Source organism: Toxorhynchites rutilus, chromosome 2 (assembly GCF_029784135.1).
Source record: "Toxorhynchites rutilus septentrionalis strain SRP chromosome 2, ASM2978413v1, whole genome shotgun sequence".
In the NCBI taxonomy this organism is placed as follows: Eukaryota; Metazoa; Arthropoda; class Insecta; order Diptera; family Culicidae; genus Toxorhynchites; species Toxorhynchites rutilus.
In genome coordinates this window covers 302042013-302062262 of record NC_073745.1, presented here as the reverse complement: position 1 = coordinate 302062262, position 20250 = coordinate 302042013, and the positions used below count along the sequence as shown (strand labels likewise).

Sequence of the window (20250 nt, the reverse complement as noted above, 5' to 3'; positions counted from 1 at the left end):
AATTTCGAAATGTCTGAAAATATATATAATTTTTTTTTGTACTGCGAAAAACACTCTAAAAATTCTAAAAAAAAATCACATATACCTAAAATAGACGTAGGAAGAAATTTGAATACAGTAGAAATTTGAGAGTAGTACTGAATCTCAGAATAAAAAAAATAAAAATTTAATTTAGAATTAAAATTAAAATCTATTTAATTTTTTTATCGATGCACCTTAGTAAGATGTACTTTCAGTATTTTTTCCATATTTTTTGTCTTAAAGCTATTGAGAATGGCGTGAAAAAAACGAGAACGTGCATTTTTCACCATAGATCCTATGGTGTACCATATACCATATGGTACTACTGCCAAAATGTTTTATTTACACTCTAGTACTCTATACAATATATATATATATATATATATATATATATATATATATATATATATATATATATATATATATATATATATTTTTTTTTTTTTTTTATCTGTATTATAGTGATGTTCAACTCATTTGGCTGGTTCGTCACTTTTTACTTCCATTTTTGGAAGAATGTCGGGAGTGAGAATTGAACTCGTGACCTTTAGCGTGTATACAATATATTCCATACAGCTGGTGATTTGGTTTGAAGGCACTTTTTACTCCCTTACCCAGCCAGACCTTTTGGAAATATAAAAAATATTTCTTTATATCACGCAACACTGAAAAAAATCTGAAAAAAATCACACATATCTAGAAAAGCGGTAGGAACACATTTAAATATGAATTAGAGTAGTACTGAATCACTGAATATAAAAAAAAATTGTTTTCAAAATTTCAATATTTTTTTAGTACTTAAATTTTTGATAAAAAAATTTTTGATAATTTTTTTTGATACACCGTAGTAAGATGCAAATTCAGTATTTTTTTCAAATTTTTATCTCGAAGCTTTTGAGAATGGCGTAAAATAAACGAAAAAGTACGTTTTTCGCTATAGATCCTACGTCAAACCACATAGGGGTTACCGCCAAAATTTCTTATCCAATATCCTATACAATATTTGCCATGGTGATTTGGTTTGGGGGCACTTTCTACTCCCTTACCCGGCCAGGCCATTCACCGAATGAATAATATAATAATTTTCTGGATAAATGAGATTTATTTGAAAGTATTTTTTCCGATTTTTTCTGAATCTGATTTGATTTGAAAATGATTTTTGTTTTTTTCTAATTGATCTAAGCTTTTCTGAGTTTTCGAACTTTTCGAAATTTTTTTATTTCCTAATTTTTTTTTCTGAATTTATCTGAATTTGTTTTTTGTGTTTTTTTATTTTTTTTTCTGAATTTTCTGAATGAAGTTTTACTGAATTTGTCCAAATTTTCGGGAAACTTCCTGAATCTTTCTGAATTTATCAAAAAATGAATTTAAATGATTTTTTTTTTAATTTTCGAAAACGATATTTGCTTTTTTTTATTTTTTCTCAATTTATCTTAATTTTTCGGAAACTTTCTGGGTTTTTTTCTGAATTTGAATGAATTTAAATTTCTGAAATTGATTTTTGTTCTATTTTTAGGATTTTTTTCCGATTTGACAGTTTTTTTTTCAATTTCTAATTTTTTTTTCAAATTTTCCAATTTTTTTATTTTTTTTTCTGGATTTATATAATTTTTTTTGCGATTTTCCTATTTTTTTGTGGGAAATTATTATCTGATTTTACCGTTGTTACACTGCATTTATCCGAATTTTCTGATTTCCTGAATAAAAAAAATCTGTTTCTTGTGACTGATTTTTCTGAGAGATTTTTTTATTGTGATTTTCTCCGAATTTTTCTGGTTTTTTTTTATTTTTCTTGAATTTAACTGAATTTTTCTGGTTTTTCTGAAGTTTTCTGTTTTTTTCTGATACTTTTATTAACTTTCTGCATTTATCTGATTTTTTCTGAATGAATGGATGACTTTTTTTTCAATGGTACCAAATTTATCTGCATTTTCTGAAATTATTGGATGTTTCATTTTGATTTTTTCTAAAATTTTGTGCAATTTTCTCAATTTTTGAATTAATTGAAATTTTCAAAAATATTATTTTGATTTGATTTTTTCTGAAATTTTCTCAGATGTTTCTTTTTTTTTTATTTTTCCTGAATTTTATTGATTTTTCTGAATTTTTTAAAATTTTTTTGAATTATTCTAATTCAAAAACAAATTCTGCGATATTCAGATTTTTTTCATTGTTCTGAATAAATTAAAATAATTTTTTTTCTGATTTTTTCCGAATCTTTCCAAAGTTTTTCTTTTTTTTATGAATTTTACTGAATTTATCAGATGTCTTGTGACATTTTTCTGGACTTTTTGAATTGCACTGAATTAATCTGAATTTTTCGGATCATTCGGAATTTTTCAATTTTTCCTGATTTCTTCTGAGATTTTCTATTTTTTTTAATTTACCGAAATAATAACAATTTTTGAAAATTTTATTTTGTTCTGACTTTCTCCGAATTTATCTCAAGTTTTTCTTCTTTTTATAAATAGTTCTGAATTTTTCGGAAGTTTTCTCTAAATTATTCTCATAGAATTTTATGGATAAATTAGAATTTCTAAAAATGATTTCTTTATTCAGAAAATTTATTTTCTCTAAATTTTACTGATTTTATCTAAATTTTTCGGAATTGAAATTGAATTTTTTGAATGGATTTAGATTCAGAAAATAATTGTTTATCCGATTGTTTTTTTGTTCGTTTCCGAATTTTATTGAATTTATCTGCACCCTTTTTTATTTTTTGGAAAAATAATATTTATTTGAAAGTATTTTTTCTAGGTTTTTTTCTGAATTTTTCTGAACTCAATGTTTTTCTCTGAATTTTTCGGATTCGAAAAACAATAACAATAAAATGCTAAAATTTAAAATAATTCTGTAAAAAATTTAAAATTTAAATAAACTTTAAAAATTCCGAAAACTGAAAAAAATCACTAAATTGTAAAAATACTTCAAAATTCTAATATTTTGGGAAATTCAAAAAAATCAAACAAATTTTAAAATATCAGGAAAATTCAGAGTATTTTAGTAAAAAGGTAGAATTGTAGAGAAAATCACAAAAAAAAAAGGAAAAACATAATTCAGAACAAAATGATAATTTTTTTTAGTTTTTTGAATTTTTTTCTGCGATTTTCTGTTTTTTTCTAAATGTTCTGAATTAATTGAAATTTTAAAAATGTTTTTTTTCTCAAGTTTTCCATTTTTTTATTGATTTTACTGAATTTATCTTATTTTTTCTTTTAATTTAATTAATTTTCTGAATTGTACTGAATGTATATACATTCAGTGATTCATTTTGAGTTTTCTATTTTTCTGATTCCTTCTGAGATTTTCTGATTTTTTTCTAAACTTACTGAATTAATTATTACAAATATTGAAAATATTATTTTGTTCTGATTTTTTCCGAATTTATTTCAAGTTTTTCTTTTTTATAATGAATTAATCTGAATTTTTCGGATGTTCCCCAAATTTTTCTTTTCGAATTTTATGAATGAATTAGAAATTTTAAAAATTATTGGATTTCGAAATTATTTTTTTTTTCATCTGATCGTTATTTTGTTCCTTTCTGAATTTTATTGGACTCATCTGCAGAACATTTCAAACATTTCTGAACTTTTCTGAATTGAATTTTCTGAATAAATTAGATTTATTCAAAAGTATTTTTCTTTGGTTTTTCTGATCTTATTTTTTTTCTGTTTTACTGAATTTATCTGATTTTTTCAGAATTTTTCGAATTCGAAAGAACAATAACTAAATCCTAAAGTTAAAACTCTATAACAAAACTAAAACTTAAAAAAAGTTCAAAAAACTGAAAAATTAAAAAAAAAATTAAAAATACTTCAAAATTCAGAGAGTTTAAAAAGAATTAGAAAAAAACCCAAATTGAAAAAAAATCAGAAAATTTAGAAAAATTTTGAATGTTTGAAAGAAATTAATAAATTTAGATATATTCACTAAAATTCCAAAATTTAGAATTTTCTGAATTTTTGGGTTTAAAATTTTTCATATCTTGAAAAATTTCGAACTTTTGATACTTCGAACTTAAATTTTTGAATTTTCAATGAATTTTTTGAAATGTTTGAATTTTAGAATTTTAAAATTTTTCGATTTTTTTAATTTTAAATTTTTTGAATTTTTGAATTTTTTATTTTTGAATTAATTTATGAGATCCAACGCATCCATATACGTCTTCCACAATCTAAGAGTCTACAAATCTCAATGGCGATTTGCGAAATAATGTGAATCAATTACTTCAATTACTTCACAAAAGCTAAAAGTCGTCAACATTTGCTGCTTTTAATCACGTTGCCATCTCGAGTACCCGTGAAAGTCCATCGAGTCGTTCGCATTGATGCTGCTCTTTATCTGCACAAACTAATGACAACTTGCTGAAGGACCAAAATCTTCACGCAGCACTCCCTCGCAGCACTCATCCCGGAAGTCAACTTGAGAAGATTGTACAAACGGGAAGGTTTTTATCGCGTCGGGTCCATCGCTTTTATGTGCGATATCCAATTGGTGCCAATGACACGGGATGGGCGGAAGGATTTTCTTCGGTCCTCTGTAGCTGACGAGTGAAATATGATGATATAATGGAATTTATCAACATTTTTCATGCCACGCCAGTGTCTATGAAGGGGTTCGAGGATAAAGATGCTGTTTCGATGGCATCGTCTAATTAATTTGGCAAATCTTGCGAATTGTTGGGCTTAGCAATAACATGTTTCAAAATTTCAATAGTCGCACAATGAAATATGCGACGGAAGAAGTAGCACATACCTTCACACTTACTCACTCATGAAAACGTTTCAATTTGGCACAACATTCCAAACGGAACCAGAGGGATTTCCTCTCGAACGTTGAACATGCGGAAAATCAGCCAACCGAAATTTTTCCAAGAGGTTTTTCGATCCCGACTGGCAAAAGAAAGCAAGTCTATACGAGGAGCAAAGAAAACATTCCTCCTAGCCCAGCCAGCAGCCAGTCTCCCTAGGAAAATAGTGTATTTGTAGGATCCGCTCCCGATGTTCTGTCGGCAGCGGAGGCTGCATCATTCCGATTCATACAATGCTCCGACACTCCGTTTTTCGTATTTAATTATTTACGAACGATTTGAATTCGAATTCCGCACTGAACCAAACACAAGACGAAGGAAGAAGATAAAAAAGCTTCACTTCCGAAGTGTCGAAAGGAAAACATAACCTCACACTTCCTCTGCCGTGTCCCTTCGCCTTTTTTCCCTTTTTTTGAGCCAGGATGATTGTGTACCTTCGGCGCACTCAAGAGACACAAGTCTCATTTGCTGCGTTTGGCGGAACGAAACTCGGTGGGAAAAATTTATGAATTGTGAAAATGGAAAATCAAGCCCCTTCTCTCAGTGTGTGTTTGTGTGTGTGTGTGTGCATATCAACGAGATCAAGAAAAGTGGATAAGACCGGAAAGAGTGGATGCTGGAACGAGTGAGGACGAGGGGGAGTCTGAGAAAATGAAGCAAAAGAGTTGGACCGTTTGTTCATCCTTTATCGTGCGGACCTTGATGAAGTTTGTCCTCGGGTTGGATCTGGAGGAGGGTAGAGGGGATGCTGGATGCTGGCGGTTGTATCTTAGAGCAGGCGTGTGAGCGGATGAAACGCTAAATTTTGTCCTCAACTTTTTATGTCTGTTCAGCTCTTCTAACTTCTTCACTTGCTCGGATTATGGCGAAGAAAGAAAAGTTTATTTTTCATTCCATTGATGTTGGGATGAAATTGTTTGGAAAAAGTTTCACACTGAAAGTTAAGTTTGCACTCTAGAAACAACAGCAAATTAGTCGGATTTAATTCCGAACAACTATTTGAATTTGTTGCAGAATGTTGTGCAACGAACGTGATAAAGCACAGACATTTAATAATAAAATGGAGGATGATTTCAATCCTTCACCCAAAAATTATCAGACATAAATCATTGAAACCCAGATTCGAGCGCAAAAAAAACTCGAATGCCTTAGGCAACATAAAACGGATCCGACTGCCCAAAGTGACGTAAACGGACAAACACGAGGAGAGAGCGAAAGTGCACATTCGTTTCCCGGCGGGTGGCGAAATGCCAACAGTGAGCGAGAGAAAAAAAAACTGGATTAAAAATTAAAATTCCCTGTTTTCCCAAAGCCCTCAACTGGGACAGGGTAGGCTTTGCCGCAGCACCAATCCCTCCTTCCTCCTACACACAACCGTCCAAGCATTGCTGCTGGGTACGACGAAACAAACTTCCGCATCATGGATATCAGAACCAGAAGTTCCTTCAAATTGGTCCCACTGCAAATGGACCGAAGCGGCTCCGACGAAATAAAAACCGGAGCCCCCTCCCACACGTTTATGAATATAAATTTAAACCCACCGCGCGGCAGCCTTCGTTCCTACGCTCCTGAATATCTCGACGATCAACGCAAAGCTCAGCAGCAGCACAGCAAGAAATGAAGATGAAAACCGGGAGCAGTGAGTTTTATTTCTGTTATCTGTTTCGTTGTTTTTAAGCTTCTTTTATAACATATTTATGCAAATTTCTCTATTTGTATACGGTCAGAGTTTTTCAGCGCCTTTCGTTTGGGTTCTCTGGGTGTCCCCCTCCCCCACTTTCTGTTGCCCTGTTGTGATTGGCAGGATACGGTCATCGGGGATTTGTACTTACAGAGGATTTTCTATGCTGTTCTTTTTCTACCGCCTGGAATGAATGTTTGCAATGCACATTCAGACCATCTTGTCAATTGGATATTTTTTATGCTGCTAAACAAACGCTGTTGTTGTATCAGAACAAGTTTACACTAATCATCTACAAACTGTTCCCCATGGGTTGCATCGTGAGAAACTGGCATTCTTCAAGATGGTTACAGTAAAAAAACGGAACCCCTTCCTCGGGTCATTTTTGTGATGAATGATGAGAAATTGTGTATTTACGAAGCATCTCAGGTTGAAAACTTACCAAATGTCCTTCCCTCAAACTGCCATAATAATGGTAGAAAGGATAGCGAAGGACGACACCATAATAAAAACCCATTGGGGAAGTGGGGACATTTTGGTCACCCTAAGGAATATGCCCATTTCCAGCGTCCGCAAACCGATTCAATTCCCGTTTCTCGAAGAATATTATAGTTCAACTCATTTTTCTTCAAGATAGCAAACGGTTTGAACTAAAAAAAATCCAGATAGTACACTTTTCATCATTAGAAAAAAAAGGTGAAAAATCGAACTTTTGTTATACTTGGAGGTAAAGTGGTCACTCGCACATAACAAGCTAAATGGGATAGATTTATGTGTTTTTTTCTTCCAAATTTGTTCAAACCATACTTGATATAGTAGGTACATGTATGATATAAGCTTGGCCTACTCACCTAGACTCACAATTTAAATTTTCTCATGCGTACAAAAACGCAGTAAGAAACACATAACGTTCCGCATAATGAGGCTTGGTTTAGTGGCATATTTATCCAGGGTCAAAGCCACAAAAGGATCTTATTCAAGAGCAGAATGTGATGCGATATATCAACTTTAGTAAACAGAACATTGTAAGTTGTTATTCACCTATGACCACTTTGCCCCCAAACATCAAAGTAATTTCTGTGCTAATCAATCGCTGAGATTAAACAAAATATCTGTTCACCTCTCCCAGAATATGTTACCAGTCGTCCAAACTATATATATTAGGTTGTCAAAAAAGTCCTGCGGTATTTCCGCGAGGTGTCGTTGTAAGCGCGTAGTTCTAGTTGTATTCATTGTATCGAGTCATACTATAGCTTGTTGGAAAGGTATTTTTGCGCGCTATAATATAGTCATTGACCGTGTTTTGTTTGGTTAAGTCGTTCGTGAGTTATAGTGTCGCAAATATGGAGCAAAATAAAGAGAAAATCCGACATATTTTACAGTACTACTATGACAAAGGCAAAAATGCATCTCAAGCTGCCAATAAAATTTGTGCAGTTTATGGACCCAATACAGTTTCCATTTCCACCGCACAACGATGGCTTCAACGTTTTCGTTCTGGTGTAGAGGTCGTCGAAGATGCGCCACGCTCCGGAAGGCCTGTCGTCGAAAATTGCGACATAATCGCTGAATTAGCCGAGAAAGACCAGCATAGTAGCAGCCGTAGCATCGGCCAAGAGCTGGGGATAAGTCATCAAACCGTTATTAACCATTTGAAGAAGCTTGGATTCACAAAGAAGCTCGATGTATGGGTGCCACACACGTTGACGCAAAAAAACATCTTTGACCGTATCGAGGCATGTGAATCGCTGCTGAATCGCAACAAAATCGACCCGTTTCTGAAGCGGATGGTGACTGGCGATGAAAAGTGGGTCACTTACAACAACGTGAAGCGCAAACGGTCGTGGTCGAAGCCCGCTGAAGCGGCTCAGACGGTGGCCAAGCCCTCATTAACGGCCAGGAATGTTCTGCTGTGTGTTTGGTGGGATTGTCAAGGAATAATCTATTATGAGCTGCTTCTCTATGGCCAAACGCTCAATTCGGACCTGTACTGCCAACAACTGGACCGCTTGAAGGTAGCACTCATGAAGAAGAGGCCATCTTTGATAAACAGAGGCCGCATTGTCTTCCATCAGGACAACGCCAGGCCACACACTTCTTTGGTGACACGCCAGAAGCTCCGGGAGCTCGGATGGGAGGTTCTTTTGCATCCGCCGTATAGTCCGGACCTTGCACCAAGTGACTACCACCTGTTTTTGCCCATGGCGAACGAGCTAGGTAGTCAGAAGTTAGCCACAGAAGAGGCCTGTGAAAATTGGCTATCCGAGTTTTTTGCCAATAAGGAAGCGAGCTTCTATAACAGGGATATTATGAAGTTGGCATCTCGTTGGAAACAAGTCATCGAACAAAACGGCGCATATTTGACTTAAAACAGATGATTGTAACTAATTTTATGAACAAATGAAAATTCAAAAAAAATACCGTAGGACTTTTTTGACAGACTAATATAAACTAGTGATGAAACGGATAGTAGTTTGGCCGGATACCGGATACCGGATATACGGCAAGCTTCGAGACCGGATAGCCGGATATCCGGCGGCCGGAGTTAGTTAGTTCCATTATTTGTGGATATATTGAAATAATCTTTATACTACTCTAGTAAGAGTAAATACTTCGAATTTAAATAAGCAAAGAACATAAATTATTCAATTATTTTCGTTCAAAAGTTAGAGCTGTCTTCAAGGATAGTAATTTGAGAGGGGGTACATTTTTCTCACTACAAATCATAACTATTGTAGTCGTCGATACATTACTTTAGAACGCGAATAGCGCAACATGATATGACCTGAGACGGTATAACGAGCTTCAATCAGCGATGACAATTGACCACATTCGCGCTTGGAAGGAAAATTTTTCTCTATAAGATTAGAAGGACCGAAAACAGTTTCAAATTGTTGAAATTTTAATGAAATTCTCCATTTAATTTCATTTGATAACTTAAAACGCATAGTACTGTCCCTTACATAATTATTTGTCAATTGCAAAAATTATTTTTTCAGAAAACTGACCATTTTAATATAAAACCATTATCAAACATAATTTTGTTAAATATTTTTTCATTTGTGAAAAAAACGTGTTACTCCATTACATGGAATACATATTCGATACGGAAAAGTAAATACTCAATCATATTTTTTTTCAAAATCGTTTTTATTCCATCTGAAAATCGATTATCGTTTTCGCCTCCCAATGACAGCACACAAAGCTCAATACCGTTAACGCGAATTGATTCAAGTGCGCTACACATACAACGTCCCGTCACTATAAAGACAACGTAAAGGAATGAAACATCAAATATTGGGCCTGATTCTCGAATACACTTCACGGTGGAAACGAAATAAACGGCACACCATTGAACTACGTTTTACGAGTTAGTGAAGTGTCGAAGATAATAATGAGTTTTCAGACAGATTGAGCACTTTTCAAATAAAAAAATCATTAATGAAAATTAACTTCTTCGTATCAAGCTGGTATTCAATGTGAGCTGAAAACTTTGTTTTCTCCATGTGATATAATAATCTCATACAAAAATTTTATCTGAAGATAATTTGATATTATAATGATAAGCGTAGTGGGAAACTAATCTCGTATCCAGATGTCGACACCGTACCGTTGTCATCGCGGATATGTTTCATTCCGTTTCCACCGTGAAGTGTATTCGAAGTGTATTCGAGAATCAGGCCCAATTTCTTATGGAAATAGCATTCACATACACCATCAACGGTGACTTCGACATCGGCAAATTAAGTCCAAGAGAATTGTTAATAGAACGGTGACTGTGACGTTGTATGTGTATCGCACTAAACTCCGTCGCACGGAAGATCGAAAGAATTCCCGCGACCAAAATCAGAAGTCAACTGTTTACGTATTAGCTTGGATGAACTTTCACTTGTTCTTTGCGCTTTTTCTCGGTTTGTTTGATAAAAATGTCATCAGCAAAAAAGAAACGATCGCCTGTTTGGCAATATTTTGATAGAGATAGAGAAAACAACAAGTTAGCTTTGTGTTTACTATGTCGGCTTAAAATTTCTCGAGGAGGTGATGGAAAAAATGCCGGTACGTTACTATTATAGGTTATGTTTTTGTTTGTAATTGAACTATTTTTAATGGAATAAAAGAACCTAAATTTTTATGCACATTCTGAATCAGTATGTTTTGTTGTTCATCAGGTACTTAAGCTATGAGTAATCATTTGAAATCTAAACATCTGGAGGATTTTCAAAAGATAAACAAAAATAAAACAGCTGACATTTCTACGCCGACTAAAGCTCTGGAGCATGCCATTCCAGGTACAAGTTCGTCATCGACATCAACATAAAAGCAAATTACACTGTCGAAATCATTTGAAAGAAAATTGCTTTGGGATGTGAACGACGCGAAGGCCAAACAATTCCATTATTTAATTGCAGAAATGATTGCTCTAGATAACGAGCCATTAAGCATCGTAGAAAGGGTGGGATTTAAAATACTTCTAGAGCAAGCATTACCTCGTTATGAAATACCAAGTCGCACATATATTTCTCAAAACATTGTTCCTGATATCTACAACAAAATTTTCGACAAAATCAAAACCAACATTTCAAAAGCTATCTCAGTTTCTGTTACTTCTGACATTTGGACATGTATGCACAACAACTGCAGCTTCTTGAGTTTCTCAGCTCATTGGTTGTCTCCCGAATTTCAACTGCAACACGGAGTTCTTGCTATGAAACCATTCTCAGGATCTCATACAGGAGACAATATAGCAAAGGAACTGAATGCTATTGCCACTCGCTGGGAAATTGAGCAAAGTAAAATACATTTATTAATCCATGACAGTGGCGCTAACATGGTGAAAGGAGTTAGGGTTGCCGAATACCATTCTGCTAGATGTTTCATACATTCGCTTCAGAGAGTTGTGAATGAGTCAATGAAGGTCCAGTCTGAAGTGTTTGAAATGATTGCCACTGGAAGGCGTCTTGTAACCCACTTCAATCATTCAGGTGTAGCACAGTAAAAACTGCTGGCAATCCAGAAGGAGCTGAATTTACCGCAGCATATGCTATTGCAGGATATCAACACGAGGTGGAACTTTCTATATGGCAGAACGGTTATTGGAACAAAAACGGGCTATTTCTCTATATGTAGTGGAACATGATAAACTCACCAATTTGACGAGTCCACAGTGGGGCTTGATGGAGCAGTGCGTTAGGCTTTTGAAACCATTTGAGGAAATAACAAAAATAACAAGTTCTGGCCTCTCTTGTATATCCGAAGTGATTCCGCATGTTGCTGCATTGAAAAAGTATTTGGACAAAGATAAGACTGCACAAAGTACACCGAACTTATCAAGTATGAGAGCATCCTTAAGCGATGGGTTGGCAAGCCGTTTCAATTACCTTGGAGAAGATTCAAACTACCTGATTGCAACCTTTTTAGACCCGAGGTTTAAGTCAGACTATTTAGGAATTCTTGAAATGGGAACAGCCCGGCAGAAAATTTTATTGGAGTATATAAAAATATGTTGCGACGAATCTTTTGAGAATAACTGCTCATCACCATCTTCAACACCTGCTAAACGAAGCAAGACAGACGAAATTGAATCAAACCTTACACGCGAAGCTCATGACACCTTTTGGGACTGTTTCAATGAAGTGTCAAATGAAAATAGTAGTCAGCGCCGCGTGCAGGAAAAAAATCCTATTGCCAACGAAATTGACTGTTATGTGAAAACATTTCGAATCGATCGCAATCACGATCCTTACATTTGGTGGTCATTAAACTCTAAGCAGTACCCCCAATTGGCAAGGTTTGCTAGAGTTTATCTCTGTGATTTACTTGAATATTTCTTCCCTCCACAGTGTTCGTAGAACGAACACTGCCTTTTGAGCGAGCGATTTGCGTGCATCTGATTTGCAGTGGTATACATTAGGGTGGCAGCGAAAATGGTCATGTCAAATTTCAAAAACCGACCATGTACATTTTGTTTATTGGCTCAAAAAAATACCTGTGCAAAGTTTCAGCTCAATCGGACATAATTTAGGGGTGCCTCAAAGCGCTCAAAGTTTTGATTTTTTGGTGACTCAGGTCCCAAATGGTCAATTTTCGGCCAAAATTTCATGCATTTTTAAGTCGTTTGGCATCGAGGAAAAAAAATTCGGTTTTCTAAATTTCCTTTACTCCCCCCTTGGAAGATTTTCGAGGATCAAAAAATCAAAACCTTGAGCGCTTTGAGGCACCCCTAAATCATGTCCGATTGAGCTGAAACTTTGCACAGATAATTTTTTTGGGCCAATAAACAAAATATACATGGTCGGTTTTGGAAATTCGATGATGAATTTTTTTCCATACATCCGTTTCCACCCTAATATACATAAATTGTACCACACCGCTTCATAAGCCACTATTTATAGAGAAGCACAGAAATTCCAAGAACAAACGTGAAGACAAATGGAAACGTTTCCATTTTCTATAGGAATGGCATCTTCTTCTTCTTGAATGGCGTTAACTTTCCCTTGTGGAACTTTTGCCGTCTCAACGTATGCATTAACTAGCGTCATTTATTAATACTTGGTCGAGATTTCTTAAGCCAAATAACACGCCTTGAATGTATTCCGAGGGGCAAGCTCTTGAATACGCATGACCACAGTGCAAGTCGAAGGAAATTTCTTTGACGAAAAATCCCCCGGCCAGAACGGGAATCGAACCCGAAAACCCGGCATGATAATGTGAGACGCTAACCACTCGGCCACGGGTGCACTAATAGGAATGGCATGCGAATTGTGAAAATCCGATCGGAGAAAAGTAGTTATAAACGTTTAAACTATTGTAAACAATTCATTGAATTTTGCTGTTTGCTGCACGACCTGTACTTTTGAATTCCTCTCGAAGGACCATCGCAACGCTGAAGAGGTTAAAGCTCTCTTATATTTCTATACCACTTTATATATAAAGAGTAGTAAAATACAGTCTGTGCGATAAAACGGTTGTAATTTTGTCTGGATCCGAAAGTCTCTGATTGATTAACCTTACAATATTTTATCCAAACGTGACAAGTTTACTGATTTGTCTCCTAAAACACATAGTCAAAAAACTTAATTGTGCACTAGTAGCAGTATCTTGTCATCTCAAGTTGAACCAGAATGAGCGCAATTTTTTTAGGATCTAATAACCTTGTTTTTCCCTTTTCTTAGCCACATATTTCCTCAGAACAAATTTAATTACCTTTTTCAGTTGATTCTCTTTCTGCACGGTATTCTGGAAATAGTACAAAAATTTATAAAATGATCAGTTAACGTCAGTAATTTAGATTGATCTATAGTACAGGCAGATCACAGTATTGATATGCTAAAGCAAAAATTAAAGACGAACTATGAATATACATATGTTATTTGTAAAGACGCAGAGCGGCGAACGCATTGGAAAGGATTGGAAACTTTAGAACTATCGGTTACATTTCTAGAACCCCGAAAGAAGGTTTTTTTTGCTCCAACTTTTGTATTTCAAATCCTACAGCTGTTCATGGATGATTTTTAGAGCTTATCAAACAAACATTTTGCAATGCAGAACTTTTTTTTATCCCATCTGTTTATTTTATTGGACTCATTTAACACTTTAGCTGAAACATAGTCGAATTAATTCGTTTTATTTTTATCTTTATCGATAATTTTGTAAATTACACAGAAGCCATTTAGGCGTAAGAGTATTCCTATTGTTAGAATGTTCACACTTATTAATAGTTATTAATAGCACCATCTACCGATGCAGCAGACCGTAACTGTGAGCGGTAAGGGACTGGGATTACGGTCACGTGATGGTTGTTGCGTGGACATAGTACCTAGAATAACACCCAAAGATGGTCAAATGAGGGCCCTGAGTTTTGAGCTCATGATCGTTCTCTTAGTATCGAACACGCAACCAATTAGGCTACGAAGATCCCTAAAAATTCCATTCTATTCAAACTTCGGACGTCGAGTATACTTTCTACGAATTCATATGTCGTTCAAATATCGAATCGGGAAATTGATTTTTTCCATATCGATTTCCGATTTTGTTGGATTGATTCTTTGTACAGCGCGGACTCGATTATATACAGTCTCCGATTTCTTTTCACTGCATCGAATCCTGTATATAATCGAGTCAAAAAAAATTGTTTATTCGTTTTTAATAAATAATTCGCATATATTTTTCGTTTATTGAAAATAAAAGATGAATTTAATTTTTGATTCATCCCCTTAAAGTCAAAAAACACCTTTCTCATATGGAAAAAAATATTTTTTTCCAGAATTTCTCAGAAGGTGATCATCATATTGATCATATTTGATGAAAAAATCCTTCTACGCATATGTTCAAATTTCAACAATGACAGAGTTATAGAACTTTTTCCAATTCTGCTGCCTTCATTTGAAAGATAAAAAAATTAGTACAGGGTATACTAGTGGAACATCTTTATTAGTGGATTTGAATAACTGTTTTGGGAGTGAAAATTTCAAAGTTAGTAATTTTTAATGTGTGATTAATAATTCTATCCCGAAAATTTATATTGAACTTGATTGTTTCTATCAATCAAATTAAAGTTTTCAAACCACTCTACAATTTATTCTTTAACGCTCAACTTCTATCTATCTTAATTTCGCTGCAATATCGATTAAAACAATTCCTGGTGAAATTTCATGTAAAATCTTCGAAAATCACGATTTTTATCCCACAGTACATAAGTAAAGGACTTTAAGGTTCTGTACTTAATAGAAACATGTTATAGGTTTGGGCTCTAGACTAGAACTAATTTATTTCACATTGTTTCGCCTTTTTAATTCTGACAAGAAACATTATTTAATTACCCGTATCGCCACAGGCGGATTTCCTATATCTCTATTAGGAAGCTGCTATTCCTTTATTTACCCATTGTCCTTGCTCTATGACTACCCTCCTTTCTCTATGGCTGTATACCTGGCGGTGGGTCTTAATGTAGGGATCTTAGCTCATATAATAGCCACTTAAATTCCACCTTAACGTTCAAAGGTTACATTTTCTCTTGAAACAAGTCATATTTGAAACGTAAATTTTTTTTTTCAAACTGTATATAATCGAGATCAAAATTGTATATAATCGAATCACATATAATCGAGTCCGACCTGTACTCAAAAAGGGACGTAGGACTACGCATTCGTTTCATTTAATTTGCTTGTTTATCATTTCAGATATTATTTATAAGTGCGAAGAAATATAATAAATCACTCTTTATTAGATTAGTTCCGGTGAGCCTGAAAAGGGTAAATCATTAGCCCTTGGCTTTGTAGAATTGCAGCGATTTTCTCTTGCCCTTGTGAGAACAATACCCGAAGTGGTCTAATGCGATTTGTTTTCTCGTGTCAATGCACGCATTGCACTGAGTATTTATCGCGCTCCCAGTCGTCATTTTCGAATTTGATACACACACTCGGCCACATGCGATTAAATATTTGTTCCACCAGCACCCACCGTCATTCCACATACCTTGGCCATTTCATTTTTTCTTGCCAGCGCATAAAAATAACAAAAATTGCAATATTTGCAAGTATTAAGTGTCAGGTCGTTTCTCGAAATCCCGGTCAAAACCATTAACAAAGCTAGGAGATTGATGCATCTGGAAGGGTCCGTATTGCGTAGATTCTTGGTAGAAACAGTTTTGCGACTGGAACGCGAAATAATTCACACATACATACAAAAAACATACATTTTTTTTCGAATATGGCTCGGCGCGATGTGTTGATTACAATGGCAGATCCACAGCGAGTGAAATATTCGGTTGCGTCCTCAGCTCGAAGGGAAACCAAGATGACACATTATGAGCAGAATTAGAAAGACAATTCTTTCCCATTCGACGCTCGCCGGCAACGATTCGGTGAACACCAAACGGGAAGTGAAAGTTTTCCTCAAAGGATATGCAATATTCATACGCTAGCGACAGTGTACTTACTGTGCCAGGGTGGAGTTTACGTCGCAAATATTCTCTTTGTGTTATACCCTTCGTTGTTTCTATTTTCGCGGTTGCATAAGTGGCCCGTTATTGACAGCACGAGTAGGTAAGCACACAATTGGACAGAACAAATTTCTGGGAAAATGGGAATGCTTTTAGTTTTCATTAATTTGAAGACTTCACACACCATGGGATTCTAATGTATAGCATAACAAACAGATTCTAGAGAATTTCTGATTCGATTGATATGCAAATCGTCAAAATCCGTTTGCAACAAAATAAGTTATTAACGTTAACTTTATTTCATAAAAACGTGAACTGTTTTCTGATTTGGCACCCTTAGTGAATGACCTTAATGAGCCCTATGCCAAAAATCGTAACAATCGATCTTTTATGTCAATTTTTTGAGTTTAAGAATTTTTTTTCCATTTTTAAGATTTTTGACGTAGGGCTACATTCATTCAGGGTGCCAAATCAGAAAACAGGTCACTTTTTTGTAAATTTTGTAAATTTTTTGTTCAGTGTACATCGATTATAACTGGCATGAAATTAATTGCCCTGGCAGCCTAATCTCTCAATCTAGCACACACAAAGGAATAACTCGCGACAATACTCAGAGACAAGGTATAGCAATTGACGATTGATTATTGTTCATAATTACAAAAATATCCGCTATAGTAACGGATTGTGAAACATAATGAACCACAGTTCCGAACCAGGAAGAATGATTTTTAAAACTGTTTGTGGCTTTCATGCTGAGAAACAAAATAAAATGCTTTTGATATTTGGATAGAAATAGTCAAATGTTTAATGAAAATACTATTCTCATATAGAATATCTAGGTAAATTGAAAAATAGGCATTTGATTTTTCGAAGATCGATTTGGTAAAGACCGATTCTGTGATACCGATTTCATCAGTAAATCGATTCCTAGACTGTTTCGAAAATCGATTCGTCAAGATCAATCGTTTTTTAAGATTGTCCGATCATAATTGAAGTGCTCAAATGAAAGGGGTGTACGTGACATCAACGATTTCTCTACATCGATTCTCTCGTTTGGTCAAAACTTAGCTGCAAACACATTCCCAGCTGAATTTGACAAAATGTTGAAGATATATCAGGAACTAATCTATCATAGAATCCGCAAACTCTAATTGGAACGTTTTTGCAGTTGAGTTACTAACCCCTTCCCGTATTATTTAATATGTCACACATTAAGTGATAATTCACTATTCTGCTGAGCGTTCAAGCGTCTATGTTATCCAAGTACACCACGAGTGAGACTCGATGTTGTACGGGAAAGGGTTAACTAAAGAAAAAGTTGACGAAGAGAAATCGATCAATTCACTTACACCCCTTTTCTTCTGAGCCCCTTAATTGAAATGCACAAAAACTTGGACATTGTACTATGCGTAGAACTCGATTATCCGCAGAATAGTCTGGCAACGTCACCTCGGATAACGAAAATCGCGGATAACGCAATAAAGGACTAAAAATGCAAACGCGATAAAACGATGTTTTAGCATGTTTTATCACTACAGAAATTATTCAACTATCCATCTGGGAGGTCGTGTATACCAGAGGACAAATTATGTAAAAAGCCATTACCATAAGAAAAGATCAAGAACCTTCTACTCACCAACAATTTTCGGAAAGCTCTGAAGAATTATCATGTAACTCGCTTCAGCGGATAATCCGCATCGCGAATCATCCGCTCGCGGATAACGGGATTCTGCTATAGTAGATTTCTGATCAAGATTTCCAGATTTCCTACATTTATTTCCAGATCATGATTTTCAATGCCATGTGAACCAGACTATGATTCCAAAGTTTGATATACAGTTTCCAAATTCAAATTCAATTCAGAGATTCCATGTTCCACTCTACATGCAGATTTGGTATATCAGATACCTGGGTTAGAGTCCATGCCCATTATTATCGTTTAGATTTTAATTTCAGACTTCTGATTATAGATTTGGTCAAAGAAGAGTTCTTCTGTGATTCAAATATTATACTCAGAATTGCCATCGAACGACTTTACTTACTGAGATCGATATTGACGTTTCCACACTGATAATCATCCTTTCCAATAAAGCGATTCTTATATCTTTTGGCTGTATCTTTCCGACTAGTCGAGATTCTGGGTGATCTGGGTCCTGAATTTGAAATTCAAAAAAATAATATATTGCCATTCGAACCAGATACCTTTTTTTCAGTTTCAGGATTTCAGTACAGAGTTATGATTGAGATTTCAGGAACGTACTCCACTTTGGGATATTACTATCATTATTGGATTCTAGATTAAGATTCACGGAAAGCAGTTTGCAGACAAAGTTTTCAAATTTAATTTGGATATTATGGTTACCTAATTTCAGGTATCATGTTTATAATTCGGAGTACGGACTCTGATTTTAAAAGCAATTATTGTTTTCGTATGTAAGACTCTATATTCCCATTTTAAATAACTTACTTCACACTATCTAATTAAACATTGAGATACCACATTCAAGTTTGATTGTAGATGCGAATTCAAATCGTGTTGAAATTCTGGTAAGGTAAATGATGTTGGTTTGTTCACTTTTTTAAATGCTCTAGTCCAGCGAACCTGTGTCAAATCAGGTATTCAAATGTATCAAAACATATAAATTGTCTTTTTCATGATTTACAATAGTTCTATAGGATTTTTTTTACGGATTTGCATGTTTTGAAGGTTTATAAAATCCATCTACTATTAGTGTCAACGCGCCCTCATTTAAGCTTTTCAATTGATCAATCACCAGATGATTATTTGGTACGTATTCAAACCTTTTCTGGATTATAACACTTACAAATATTGTGTTATTCACCTATAAAATGCACAAGAAAAGGAACTATTCTGAAGAAAGCCTAAATTATGAATATATAAGTATGATGACAGTAAACTCAAGCAATGATAAATGCAACATCTACTTGAAAGTTCGTATATTTTCATCCCAAAAAGGTGATTTTCAAACCGAACAAACGATGATCATAACTTCTCTTTGAAGAAAATCGTTAAAATATGTAAAAATTTGGATAATTCGAACGCTTTATGGTAATATTAGCAACTAGAGGATATTCAACAAACCCAAACTCGTCTTGATTACATGTGATTTTCATGAAGGAAACATTATTTACCTTACAAGATTCCAGTTTTTTCAGACTCCCTATTTGGATTTCAAATAACTGATATCATATTCATGCACCCAATATTTAGCTACCGGATGCTGAAACTGTACTGATTGTTAAAATCGAATATGTAGTATGGTGTGTAGTAGCGTAGATTCGAGTACACCCAGGTTTTTTCTACGCGGGGGATACGTACCTCGTAAAAAAAACCGCGGTAATTGGAAAATCCGCGTAATAAAAAACCACGTGAATTCGATAATCCGCGCAATAAAAAACCGCGATAGTTGGAAAATCCGCGTAAAAAATCGCGTTAATTGGAAAATCCGCGTAAAAAAAACCTCTTAAGAAAAACCGCGCAAAAAAAAACACGTAAAAAAACCTGGGTGTACAAGATTTAGATGACGTTCTGGTTTGAGATTTCGTATACACCCATACCTCGCTATACGGCCGCTCTTTATACGGTATTTCACTACAACGGCCCTCTTCAATTAAGGCACATTTTCGATTTACGACCCAAAATGTTCCGCTATAACGGCCAAAAGTTTTTTTTATTCGATGTCGATATATCTAGGTAGGTTTATATTAGAGTGCCAATGAAAATGACCATCCCGGTTTCTAAAACGGAACTTTCTTAAAAATCGGACTTCATTTACT

At 34.7% G+C, this 20250-nt stretch overlaps 1 protein-coding gene across 4 annotated transcripts in view; it reads right to left on the bottom strand.

The window, feature by feature from the left end:
* The window catches only part of LOC129771701 (homeobox protein PKNOX1-like), a 221093-nt gene that overhangs the window by 100526 nt on the left and 100317 nt on the right, over positions 1 to 20250 (bottom strand). For 3 of the 4 annotated variants that reach the window (XM_055775628.1, XM_055775629.1, XM_055775627.1), the window contains exon 3: positions 13716 to 13748. The exons of the other annotated variant lie outside the window; for it this stretch is intronic. The gene's annotated coding sequence lies outside the window, so the exon portion shown is untranslated. The remainder of the gene's footprint in view (positions 1 to 13715; positions 13749 to 20250) is intronic. 4 annotated transcript variants of the gene reach the window in all.